At 48.4% G+C, this 13,997-nt stretch overlaps 1 long non-coding RNA gene across 1 annotated transcript in view; it reads right to left on the minus strand.

Annotated features, from left to right (window-relative positions):
• Positions 1–273: 273 nt before the first annotated feature.
• The window catches only part of LOC106028515 (uncharacterized), a 46,080-nt gene continuing 32,356 nt past the window's right edge, over positions 274–13,997 (minus strand). The window contains exons 2-3 of the long non-coding RNA XR_001202130.3: positions 7,628–7,763; positions 274–595 (exon numbers count right to left, since the gene is read on the minus strand). This is a non-coding gene — a long non-coding RNA (uncharacterized LOC106028515). The remainder of the gene's footprint in view (positions 596–7,627; positions 7,764–13,997) is intronic.

Here is a 13,997-nt window from a genome sequence, read left to right on the forward strand (position 1 = left end):
GACTTGAACATACTTGTAATTTGTTCCCTGAAGTAGTAGATTGAGTTCATTGAAAAGGTTGAATATGTCACACAAGTAAACAAATTTTTGACTTATTCTGTGTACCTGAAATTTACTGCCAATGGTGACTGGTTTTTCTAAAAGAAATCTGTGGAGCAACTTTAATAACTCAAAACCTCTGGCTAGTGATTTACCTTTTGAAAGCCATTAGCACTGTGTAAGAGAAAACATTATGTTCTGGATGAATCTGCTCAAGAACTATCCAGACAAATATAAGTAGAGAGCATGTTCTTTAATACACTTGATAATTTTATTCACATTCTGCAAAATACTGTTAAATTCAGATGACATTTTTTGCACATTTTCAGATTCCTCTTTGAATGACACAGTGTGTAGACTCACATTCGGAAGTCACCTTTTTGACCAGAATAGTGAAACCAGAAAGCCATCCATTCATGGTAGCTACTCTGTCCATACATATGCTGATGCTGACCAGTTCAGTTTCTCTGATATTTAATCATTCATTGAATAGTTCTGCAGCTGTGATGTTGATCAGTAACAGAAGAATATGTAATATATCTTCATGTGCATCCTCCTGAAAAACATATCATACAGAAACAAACATTGTTGTCCTGTCTGTGTTTGTGGGCTCATAAACCTGGCATGAATACTACTGTGACTCATTGGTTCTCTAACAGTTTTGCCTCAATTTTTCCCCAATGTTTCATCAATTTGTCTAGTTCTGCTGCTAACGGAAAGAGGAACATTTGCTACCTTTTGAATTGTAGCATCTTCTAAAAGTTTACTACAGAAATCTCCTTAGTAGCAGACAGAATTAACTCACCAGTAGTAAAGGGCTTCTTAGCTTTAATAATACAGTTAGCCGCTCACAATTATGATCTCAGTGCACACACATTTAATGAAGCAGTAGCCTTCAATAATTGCTCCTGTTCTTAATGTTCACTTGTTTCAACTCAAAAGATTTGAATTAAATATTTTTTTTAGCACAGTAGTTGTTCAAAGCAGTTTTGAAGGTTTCATGGCTTTGTCAGATTGCCAGGTATTACATATTACACAAAGCAGGCTTGAAGAATGGGAATCACCTCATTGCCCCTATAAAGATGCCACCAAATGCAGCTTAATTGTCACTTGCCATTCACTGATAGGACTTTGGTATGATTCTGCAAGCAACTGGTTTATTATAGGTTTAGTGTAGTCAAAGCTCTCTGCTGATGTGAATCTGTATTTGCAGCCACTCCCTGGCACTAGCATCACTGCCTCAGCTCCACCTCAGATCACCCAGCATTAAATTTTCATAAGGAACAGACAACTTAGATCCCTGACATCTGGAGCTGCCAGGAGGGTTTGAGCCCCTGTGAGAATCTGCCCCTGAAACTTCACTCACTCACCTACCAGTAACCTCCTGCTGTATAACTCAGTTCTGGGGACTGGACAACCCTGCTTTAGATGACAGATAGAACTCTCATCCACTTGCCCTCTCTGGCACACAGGCAGCTTCTCCCCTGCAGCCAAAAATTGGCAGAGTCAGAACCCCAGAGCACAGCCTCCTGCTGCCCAGAACCACTGCTGTCCCCCTTTCTCAGAAGTGACCACGCAGGTTCCAGAGCTGTGGTAGGAAATAGTAGCCTCAGAAACCAAGCCTGATCAACTGTTCCCAAGTCCCATCAAGTTGAGAGAAGAAATTGTCCAGGGCCAGTGACCTGTGACCTTCCATGAGGTCAACTTTGGGAGTGATGAGCTTTGGGTACTACTTTCATTTACCCCCAGATTTCCCACACTGTGTTTCTCTAGTCTGTGAGTTTAGCCCTCAAGCTCTTTCGCCTCGATCTGAGGGTTCCCTGGGAGAAGCATTGACCACTGTGATTTCTGGGATATCTGGATTTAAAACAAGGCTCCCAGGTTCAGACCACTGAATTTGGAGTCCACACACCATCGGTCATATTGTTCTAGTCTCTACCTCTCCACCATATCTTTATGAGCACCTACACTACCCGCTCCCAATGAGAAAGCCTAAACCTCTTTCTCCTCTGTGAATGAGTCATCAATGTGTGTTATGCTTTGTAACAAATACATCCCCAAATCTCAGTGCCTTTCCAGATGCTATAATTTGAATGTGTTCATGTATTGGAAACTTAATCCTTAAAGTTATGCATTTATAGTATTTGAAGATGGGGCCTTCTAGAAATGATTAGGATTAGATGAGACCATGAAATAAATATCTATTATTTATAAATTATCCTGTCCAAAGTACTTTGTTATAGGAACAGAATATGCACTAAGACACCAGGACAGCCTGATCCTTACTCACATGAGGGCCCGTTTCCTACAGGCAGCTCTCCTTCACCCTGTGGCTTTGGCTGACCTCCAAGGCCATTGCAGAATGAGAGAGAACTGCATCAGGAGGTACACATTCTTTAACTGCCTGACCACAGGGGCACATCCGGGTTTTGTGGGTAAAAACTTGTGCAATTCGAGAGGCCCTTTCTATGAAAAGTTTCATGAAATTCTAAACGTAAAATTCCCACAACTGCTCCCACATCAAATTAAAAATACAAAAAAATCCATGGCTCCCTGGGCCAGAGGAATCAGGAACTCTGGAGCCCAGCTCCACTAGGATAAATGGCTCTGCCTTACCTGGAAGGAACGTATCTAATTGCTCACAGCCTATTGGCCAGGACCAGTCACGTGGCTCCAGTTTCAGCCCCGGAAAGAGGATGTACTACAGAGTCCACGGCCCTTGTCATTACCACTTGCCCCTACAAGGGCAGGGGTCTCACACTAGCTGTGCAATAGGGGGTCCTCTAGTGGAGGTGGCAGACATGGACAAATGCAGAGTCTAGAATGATCTGTGCTTTTGGCACAATAGCTCTGCGGGTGGCGTGAGGGAGGGTGGAGCTAGGGTTCCACTCAGTCAGGAGTCAGGAGGGCTTGGCCTCAGGCCAGAATTGTCCTTTCTCAGCGGCAAGTTCCTGACTCATTCAGTGCTCCTAAGCCTACTTGGCCCCATCCCCATGCATGTAAACTAATCCTGACCTCCCCGCGTGAAGACAAGATGAATTCAAGATCCTAAAACTGCTTTGCCCTTGGCCTAGCCCTGTGCAGAAGTGAGCCACATTATACTGTTTTTTAGTAGATTAGCTGTCATTTTTCCCTGTAGTCACACAAAACCCAGTGCTCCTGTGTCCCAAATGCTCTGACCATGGGCCTTGGGGTTGCCTTGAATATGAGAACAAAGATTAAACCTCCCATTTTTCTCTTCCCCAGGATGCCCTGCCTCCCCTTACCCACATCCTCAGCCCAAGGAGACAGGCTGGGATGACCAGAACACACTGAGCTACCACATGAGTGTTGGGCGTCCCCAATTGTCAGAAAGAATCTAATGTGTCAGATCAGAGGAGTCCAGAGCCCAGCTTATCTATCTAGGGCGCTCATAATACTCAGCTGCCCAAAGTGGTCCCCTGCAGGTGTCAGTCAGCAGGACAATCAGAAGGTACAGTTCAGCTGTAGGCAGCATCCCTAATCCACACTACTCCAATTGAGCTGGTCTTAAATCTTCATAACCCTCCACCTTCTCGCTGTAGAATGTCACAGCGCATCAAAATAAACACATCAGGATGCACCTATGACCCACTTTGGATGTCATTTATATATAACTTCATAGGCACCAAGATGAGTTCAATTTAACAAGTTGACATGATGCTACGTTATGCACATATTCAATTAAACATCAATTAATTCTGATTCTGCAGTCCTTTTTGAAGGGTGATCATTTTTTCTCAGCTATCAAATATTCTTGCAAAGACTGTCACCCATAGGCTCTGAGCAGGACATGCCAGTGAGCTAGAAGCAAACCAGCCTTGGACAGCAGTTTCTAGGAATAGCAGTGTCCTTCTGGCCTGTTGGTTGGCCCCACTGCTAGATGGCCCATCCATCATCTCCAGCTTCCACAGTGGAGATTTCAAGTCTTTCTTGTCCCAAATGAAAGAAAATCCAGTGAGGAGCTGGGTGACCATGGGGGTTTCTAGGTCCTGAGGCCAGAGCAGAAAATAGAGAAGAGACAGATTATAAGAGGTCTGTTCAAGATCGTGACAAGAAGCCTGACTCAGACAAGGTCACAGAGCTAGTGTGGCATGTTCCCTGCCCCTCTGCACCTCAGCTTTCCTGTCTCCAAGTAAGCAGGTCAGGCTGGTGGACAGGAGCAGTCTACACAATATCTCCCTCCTTCTCCAGATCTAAAGAGCTTCAAATTTACCAGGTTAGAGTATTCTGGAATGTTCTGTTGCAGGAGGATCAGGGTCAACACAAGTAAGTAGGGTACCTTCACCCAGGAAACTACATCATCTGTGAAGGGGATGATTGTGAGGGTGTGGCTTGCAGACTCAGGTTGGCACATCTGTTTATACATGTGTGTGAACCCTGGAGATACGTGTGGACCATCCATTGTGTCATATGTTATGGCTGGGATCTCAAATATCTCCTGGGGGCTTGGTTGCCAGCTGATGGGCTTTGAAAGGTGATTGTGCCAGGAGGACTCTGACTTCATCAGCAATAGTAATCCAGTGACAGGTACATAAATTCAAAAGCATTATTGGGGAGAGATAGAAACTTCAGAGGTAGGGCCTAGTTAAGATAGGAGCATGGCTTTGAAAAGTACATTTTGCCCCTAGACCAGACTCCTCTCTCTCTCTCTGTCTCTCTGTCTCTCTCTGTCTCTCTGTCTCTCTCTCTCTCTCTGTCTCTCTCTCTGTCTCTCTCTGTCTCTCTGTCTCTCTCTGTCTCTCTCTGTCTCTCTCTCTCTTTCTCTCTATCTGTCTCTCTCTGTCTCTGTCTGTCTCTCTCTATTCCCTGGTTGCCAAGAGATGAGCAGTTTCCTCTACCACTTGCTCCCTCCATGATGTGTCTGCTTTGCCTGCAAACAACAGAGCAAACTGAGCATACCCTGAACCTCTAAAACTTACCCCAAATAAACCTTTCCTTCTTTAAGTTGATTTTCTCAGGTATCTTGCCACAGTGACAGAAAACTAACACAGTGTCTGTGTCATCTGAATGCATATTTGTGTCCTGTGTCCTATGTGTGTGTGTGTGTGTGTGTGTGTGTGTGTGTGCGTGTGTGTGTGTGTGCAGCTCACCAACAGCTGGATGACAAGAGATGGCATGCGGGTCTCAGCTACTGCCATTATCTCTCTGGTTCCTGGTTTCCCAGAAGCCTGTATGTCCTTCTGGAAAGTGTTCCTGCAGATCTGTCTTCTGTTTCTGCTGAAGGACATTGTTGTATTGCTGTTGCTGAGAGCAAGGCCAAGTGCTGGGTAGGTATGACTCTACTGTTACCTTAGGCACCAACCATGGGTGAGTTACACTCTGCAAAGTTACACTCCTTCCCCCACCTTCACTTGACCTCCAGACAATTCCTGTGGGGCCAGTATTGTCATATCCCAGAGGCTCAATGGTGGCCCTCCTTGCTCTATTTCCGGCTGCCCACAGATGGGCAGGGGGAGTTAAAGATGAAGCTCTTCTCTCAAACACATCTTTCTCTGACCTCTCCCCTGGTGCATCTGAATCCAAGGTTGGGCAGCAGCCAAGGTCAGGGTAGAGTGTCAGGCAGGCGTGGTGGACAACAGCCCCAGTCCTGCAGCTGGCAGAGGTGGCCCTGAGCCAGGGCGTTGAGCAAGGCGGGCTGCCGAGCACATCAACATGTCAGGTCTCGCCCAGGCCCGCTGCTCCTGGGAGCCACACTGGTGGAGAGTTTCAAGTGGCCAGGTGCCAGTGCCCCTGGGTCACTATGCAGTTCCTGAGACCTTTCCTGAGCCAGGGCATCATTGGTTAACTGGATCGAGTACCACCGCTGCGTCTGCAGCCCAGACAACTTTCCAGGCTCTGTCATCACTGTGTCCCTCCCTTCCTTCCAACAAGTCATGGAGGTAGTTTCTTGGGTAAGAAAAAAAGCCTATGGAGAGAAAGTGAGTTCAGCACACAGTGACTTGGAACCAGCAGCAGAAATCCCAATCTCCAGTTCCAGCCAGGTCCCAATTGAGCCCAGAATCAGGTGCTTTTCAGGCACCTGCTATGTGTCAAGAACCATGCCAGGTACCACTCAGACAGAATATGTTTGTAATTCACAGCAGCCCAATGAGGTTAACTCGCTGTTCTTTGAGGAAAAGGAAATAGATCCCAGGCCACAAAATGAGAAAGTGGCAGATTGGATCCAAACCCAGTTCTGCCTGCCTCAATGATCTTCTAAAAGCACACGTGTGAAAGGGCCTGGCCTTTGCTTCCCACAGCTGTCTGGTGTTCAGGGTCTATAGCATGGTATCAAGAGCCTCATCCTGGCATTCAAGGCCCTCTTCAACCGCTCAGTGTGACTCTCCAGTTAACTCTCTAGAGGGTCTCTTCTCCTCCGGCCCCACAGCTACAGGGTTGTTTACAGAGCTCTGCCTTCATAAAGCCTCCTACAGCTCCCAGCAATGCCCTGTGGCCTGTCTTCCCTCTGTCATGTTCCCATGCCACATGGTTAATCCAGAAAAAGTGGCCTAACGGAGGGGTCATTTGAGGTGGATTCATGAAGCAACTTTCAAGTTTGCTATAATGTGATATGGTTGAGGAGACACTGGTGTTTACATGAATATCTGGTCACCAGACCTAGAATACTTACAGGACAGAGCTACTGAACTGTTTGCCTCTGTATCCTAGCAATGATCACAGAGGCTGACCCAAAGCAAATACTCACCAAGATTATAATGGGTATGGATGGACAGATGGATGGATGGATGGATGGATGGATGGATGGATGGATGGATAGGTAACACATAGATGGGTGTTTGGATAGAGAGGAGGGTGACTGGAGGGGTGAATAGATAGATAAATGGATAGGTTCATGGATAAATGAGTGGATGGATGGATAGATACATAGCTTTTATTCCTAGCTGAATGGATGCTAAGATAGATGCTTGTATAGATAGGACAATGACTGCATAATGTAATAGATGGATGGATGAGTGGATGGATGAGTGCCTGAATGATGGATGGATGTATGATAAATGGATGGGCGATTGATTTGATTGGAAGATGAATAAATTAATGAAGGAATGAAAGGAGAAATGAATGAGTTACTCATGTCAATAAGCACAAAACTGCTCAGCACTGACAGTGTACTGAGGCCCTGTCTACTCTCTGATCTCAACACATCCAGCCAGTACCTTGAGGAGGCACCCAGCTTCCACCCTTTACATTTCATTCCAGACGAAGAGAGCTCTTACAGGCCCCTGTGGGGGAAGTACAGAAAGAATCTGAGGGAGAAGGAGGACCTCCACCCAATGTAGCTGAGCTCACATCCTGGAACCCAGGGTTGCACTCTAGGAAGAGGGAGGGCCGGCCAAGCTCCCGAGATGAGCTAAGCAGGGAGGGGCTCACAATTCCCTCTTTCCATTAGCTCAGAGCTCTTCCAAGCCTCGCCTCTCCTAGCTCCAAATTCCACTGCCCAGGATAATTGGAGCCTGAGCTTGAGCCCAATGTTGCTTCAACCCCCAAACCAAAACCGCACTGGCTTGAGTAACAGAGGCCTGGAGATCCACATGCAGGGGCAGCAGGGGCAGGAAGAAACTTCACCAACCTCTGGAGACGGCTGGAGGCAGAGCAGATCTGAGAGAAGACTACAGGTATGAGTACTTCTCCAGGCATAAAGCAGCCTGATCGAGGAAGGATGATGGCACTGGCTTCTCACTGGGTCCCACCGAACAGTATCACATCTGCAAGTGAGATTCTCACAGTAAACAGCTGCAGCCCACGCTCCAAGGCTCCCCAAACCCCAGTGCTGCCCACAATGGCCAAAGCCACATCCCATCCATCCCTCAGCGCAGGTCCCTGAGGAGGGGAAGTGCACATTAATCACAGAGAGTCAGCTTCCGGGCAGCCTTGAAGACAGGCTGAAGAGCCCAGAGTTGGGAGGAAGCTCCTTCCATGTTCTCACGGGAGATCAGGACTCACGCCGTGACCCAGCACAGTCCACCAGCCATTGGCCTTCCTTCCAGCACCCAGCAGCTCCCTCAGAAACAGCTGGCCCAGCTGTGGGCCTCCAGATGAGGCAAGAAGGCTGCCGTTCCCTGTGCTATCGCACCTGGGGCTTCCCCCGTTCCAGGAGACATCAGAGAAAGCCACTGCAGTCAGGGCTTTGAGCCCTGGTTACTTGCCTGGCCATTGGCTTCAGCAAACTGGAGATGAATTCTGGTCCAACCCTTGTCTGCACATCCTAGAAGTCTTCACACTGTACAAAGGGTACCCATTGAGGCCCATACCTGCCATCCTTGAGACCCGCAGAAGAAAAAGCTATATCACTGGCCCTGACTGAGTCACCAACAAATGGGTGTTACTGACCCAGCATGGTGTTTTGAGGTCTATGCATTTGCCTGCAGCTTCTGGTGAGATCCACTACCCCTATTTATGCAGGGCCTGAAACTCACCCTTTTTCATACTGAAGTTATCTGCATGGTCTCTGGAATCGGCCAGCATGGGCTAAAATTTATTGCAGGAACAACTAATCCCCGGTCTCAGCAATTTAACAAAGCACTTGTGCATTTCTGGCTCTGGCCCACATCAGATCAAAGTCCCATCTTCTGTTCCTTGTCTGTGACCAACACTGCCTGGGTATCAAGGGCCATGATCTCAGCTTGGAGTAGCTGTGCCATCCATGTCCCACAGAGATGTACCCCACTATGACAACAGAAGCATGAGGCCATTGAGGTTGGAGAGAGTCAGCTGAGCCCTGACCTCACTGTGTGACCCAGAGTAAGTTGCTTATCCTCTGAGACTCCTCAGAAAATCTGGGAAAGATGACTGGAGATTTCTAGTGTCACATCTCCAAAGTCACCAGCACTCCTGACTCAGCCAGCAGCAAAGTGGGCTGAGCTAAGCTGGCCATCTGGGGGACCCAGCAAGAGGCAACAGGGCAGCCGCACAGGAGTGGTGTGTAGACCATGAGCAGCAGTTGGGCCCCTCCACAGGTAAGGGGCAGGGAACAGAGCAGGTGATTTGTCAAACGAGTCCCTACAGAGTCCCTTCCACATGCAAGGCCTCATGTATGCCTTTTGGCAGTGTCCATCTGACACCAGAAGGAGGCAGCTGTGGCAATCAATGTCCAGTCCACTGTTGAGGATGTGCAACCCCCAGGGGACTTGATGTTTAAGAGGACAGTCCAGGACTCCGCTGCAGGTCTTCCAGTTCCACAGCACCAATGCTTCCCCAGGGTTGGGGACTGGGCTCTGAGGCCAAGCAGGATCCAGGATGGGACAATCCTAACCCTGACTCTAGAACTGGAGAACAGGATTCTTGGAGCAGGTCAGGCTGTATCTCTAGGTTCTGTGAATTCCTGCTCAAATCCTGAAGGCGGGCCAGGCAGGACTCATTCTCAAAGAAAGCTTCCCTCCTCCCAGAAATCCCCACTCTGACCATGGCACACTTAGAGGGCTCTTGTGCTTGTGTGTTGCCTGTGACAGAGAGTTCACCCCTCTGCATGCATCCCACCTCTGCTCTTGGTTTTGAAATGAACATAACCAGAAAGTGATACAGGAGAATGAAACTCCCAACCTACTATGTCGTTAAGTTTGTCTTCTCTAAAATCAAAGAATGAATTTTAGGAACAATGGAGATTAAGATTAGAATATATTTATTGAGAGAAAGGAAGCTTCTGTCTGACAGAGACAGAAGGGGTCCCAAGCGGGTTGCCAAGGACTCTGTCTTTTCCAGGGACTTTTATAGAGTAAAACCATGGGGTGGAATGGGTTCAAGGTGAGAAAATTGGGAACTCACAAGGCAGATGGGCATAAAGCAGGACAGAACTATAGTTAGCCAATAAGATTAATAGTTCAGGGATTTAGCTCAGTGGCATAAGTACCTGCTTGGCAAAGGCAAGGTCGTGAGTTCGATCTCTGGCACTAAAACAAAACAAGGGGCTGGGGATTTAGCTCAGTGGCATAAGCGCCTGCCTTGTAAATGGTGGTCGTGAGTTCAATCCCCTGTACCAAAAAAAAAAGGAAAAAAAATAGTTCAGGTAAAATTGATTAAATTGGGGACAAGTCGGGAAGGGAGTCACATAGGAAGCATGCATTTTTAGAGAGCAATGACTCTTCGCTAGCAGGTTAGGAGGGTGGCTCCTGGCTTCCTCAAGGTGATAGGGAACTATTTAGAATATCAGTCCTTAGCATGCATTTGTTTGATCTTTTGTCTTGAGGCCTGGCCCACAGCAGAAAGTGTCTGTCTCCCCCTCACAGTTGCAAGGTATCTGGGCTTCTGCACTGGCTCCTTTGAGGACCTTGCCCTGTCTCACTGCCTATAATATTTCTAACTAACTCAGCTGCCTGTAACAAAATGAAGAGAGATGACACTTCCTAGGCCAGCGGCTAAGATGGTCTCCAAAGCTCCTGCCCTCTCCAGCTCCTGCCAGCCCCAGCCTCCAGATTACCAAGCACATCTCCCACACTGGAAACCATCATCCCCTGAGGAGATGCAGTGCCAGAACGCACTAGACCCCAATGCTGCCTCGAGTCCTGTCTGCCTGGCTGCAGAATCACCCAACTACTGGGACTCACTTCCTGGCCCGTGGGCTGCTACACACTTCCACCTTGATTTGCCTTGAAGCTGGGCCCAGCCTCTGACCTTGAACGAGTCTCTCCACCCTCTAGGCCTGGTGCTAAATAAAAGAAAGATCTCTAAATATGTCACTTTCCAACTGGCACTGCCATCTTCTAGATGAGGGAGAGGGGTAGGCAAGGCCAGGGGCACCGGCTGAGGCAGGACAGAGAGCAGACCCCTGAGCTCACCCGGATGCCCATTTCATCAATGTCTGCTTTGTCTGGAACTCACAGCAAGCAGGTGAGTTCCTTTTCCATTAGGGACAATTATCTCCTCATTTGCATATGCTAAATGTGACATTTAAAGGAGCAGTTTCTCCCCACCCCAAACAGGATGAAAGTCCATGACAGGCAGGCAACCTGCAGTTTGGGGCAGAGGTGTAATTGGCTCTTATTAAAGGGAGATGCGGGGAGATAAAGGTTTTTAAATGCAAATGATAGTATTGCTCCTTCCCGTGACTGAATGGGAGTGACAAGGGCCAGGCTGCTCGGCTTCACATTTGGGTAGGATAGGCCTCTTGACCCCCCAAAAGACAGGAGAGCTGGGCAGAGAGAGAAGATGCATTCTCCTGGGGGGAACAGGACAAAGCAGTATATCAATCCCAGCAGCCCCATCTCCTGCCTGGGCCTGCCCAGTGATGCCCACTGCCCCTCCCTGCCCCACTGAGTCACCCACCTGAAGCAGAATCCGGCAGCACACTCCACCCTGGCTCAGAAACCCCCACCCACAGCTTCAATCCTGGTCCTGCCAAATCTCAGTCAGGACACTCAGCCTAAATACTCCAAACCCCACACCCCACTGGACCTTTGTCATGCCCATTGCCTGAGACGTCCCTCCTTTCCCTCCCCATCTGGCACCTCAAACCAGTTTCCTTGGTGAAAGCTGCCCCAACAACCCAGACTGAACTACTGCTGGCCACTATATTCACGGGATGGGCGGCCCCAATGAAACTAGAAGTCCCTGGAAGCAGAAATCGTGACTCATCTCTATCTGCAAGGATCTGCTCAGAGATAGCTCACCAAAGGAGTGCAGAAGCCCCGGTGGATGCCTGGGAGGAAGCAAGGGTGGATGGGTGGATGGATGGATAGATGCCTTTGTGTACTCTGCCTATAAGGCTACACCTTGAACTTTCCTTAACAATAACTTCTAGAAGCCCCCTTTTACAGATGGTTAAAAGACAAGGCTGGTTAGCATAGAGACTCCACCTCCAACTTAATGAAAGACCTGGAAAAAACAGGGATTAGACCACCATTCCTGAGCCTACTCTTAAGTTGATTGCCATAGCTTAGCATTGAAGACCTCCGCCACGATGGAATTTTCTTCCTGACTACCTCACTCATATGGTCACAGGTCCTGAAGTGGCCAAGACTATTTGGACCTCTTCAGATCCAACCAGAGTTTGAGGCTGACTGTGAAAATCTCATCCCTTTTCACCTGATTACTCCAGAAGCTAACAAAATGGAATGGGAGGCATGTCCCCAGCCCAGCCCAGCTCTGCAGCTTGCAAACTACAGACCGCTGGACTTGATCCCAAGATTACAAGAAAGTAAGTACCTGTCCATTGCTCTGGACATCTAGGGCTGTCCTTTACTTGGGAATCCAAAGGAGAGAGGGGAAAAAAAAGCAAAAGACAGGAACAACCCTGGACCTGAGGCAGATGAGAAGCGCCTGTCCAGCTCATTTTTCCCTGAGCAGAAGTGGCGTGACTAGGCAGCAGCCAGCATGCCCCTCCCTCACCTGCTTTGGCTCCTCCTTGGTCCCCAGTGGAGTGGCACAGTTTGTTTCAGGGCCCTCGCTGGCTTGCAAACAGCCTTCACCACTCTACACTGCTCCAACATGCATGTAGCCAGACCGGCAGTGCTCTTTTACTCTGACACTTCAGCTAACTGTTGCATTTTTGAAGCAGGAAAAAAGTATCCAGGAGGAGAAGGACCTGCATGCCCAACATTCATAGCCAGCTTTCAGCCCTGCCCCTCACTGGCATAGGCCTGCAGCTGCTAAACAGACAGTGCTTCCAAGCCACTTCTCGAGTTTTAATCTAGGAGGGCTCCCTCTTGGATACTGGGCTTCACCAGGCTGAAGCACAGGCCCTGAATATCTAGGGCTTTAGTGTTCTTCTAAATATGTTCGTGATTTATTTCTTGGGTACTGTGGGTTCCAAAAGTCCAGTGAATTTCTTTGAGACTTTTATCCTGGGTAATGTGAGCAGGGCAGTGGTTGCCGAAGACAAAAAGCAAAAGACACTCAGAGCTGTTAACACCAAAGAGCTCCAAAGGTGATCAACCAACAACCAGACCCAATAGAGTTGATCTTCAGTGTCCAGCCCAAGTTGGCATCAGAGGGTGAGAGGCAGCAGCAGCAGCGTCCAGCAGCTGGCTTGTGTCAATTGATGACTTCAAGCCTGCTAGCGACGCTGCACTTTGTCAATCATGATTCCCATCTGAATTGAGCAGAAGAACCCCAGGCAGATTGGTAACAGACCCACTGTGGTCCCAGACTCTGACCCTTCCCGCCTTAGTCCTGCCTGCATGCACTGAGTGGCACCTGCCCACACCTTCCCCTAATCATCCACCTCCTACAGCAGGGGCTCAGAAGGCAGGCAAAGCTGGACTCTGCTCCCATTTTGTACCTGTAACCTGTAAGCCATGGGTAAGTCCGTGACAAGGTCAGAGGCTTAGTTTCTCTTCTGTAAGTGGTATCCATGCAAAGCTCTGAGCAGTGAAAGGTGCCCGGTCACACTCTCTTCCCTTCACTTCCTTCCCTGGACTTGGAGATGGGATCACAGACAGAAAAGACTCCCACCTGAGTGTGTATAGAGGAGGGGCCAGGCTTGAGTCTCCCATACCTGTTTTTTCTCCAAGCCAACCTCAGCAAACAGAAGGAGGCCAGCAGACACCACAGGTGCTTCTGTTCCCCAGACACCTGCAGGGCCACATTCCACACAAGCAGGTGGTAGGGTAAATCTAGAGAGCAAAACAGGCACCCAAGAGAAAAGCCTTGGCCTGCTGTTGCCCTACAAACTCCCTTGCTACCCAACAAGGCAGGAAAGCACAGAACCAGAGGGGCTGCCCAAAGGTTTTGCACTTGACCACAACTTCAAATCACCTGAGATAAAAATGAACTCAGCACTCCCAGTGCCTGGTCTTACTCCTGCCCAATTCAGCCACCTGGAAAAGGAGCTAGATGTCAGTATATCTTAGGAACCCCAAGTGATTCAGTACAATTGGAAGATTGAGACATACTGGCTATTGGTGACTGGGCTTTGCCAAGATCTGACCATGTTCAGAGCATCTTCTTATCTACCACCCTGCTTTATCATCATCTGCTGACCAAGACACCATACTAATATACCCCTT

Source organism: Cavia porcellus, unplaced genomic scaffold (genome assembly GCF_034190915.1).
Source record: "Cavia porcellus strain 051 isolate PalLab524CR breed Dunkin Hartley unplaced genomic scaffold, mCavPor4.1 scaffold_28, whole genome shotgun sequence".
NCBI classification, from domain to species: Eukaryota; Metazoa; Chordata; class Mammalia; order Rodentia; family Caviidae; genus Cavia; species Cavia porcellus.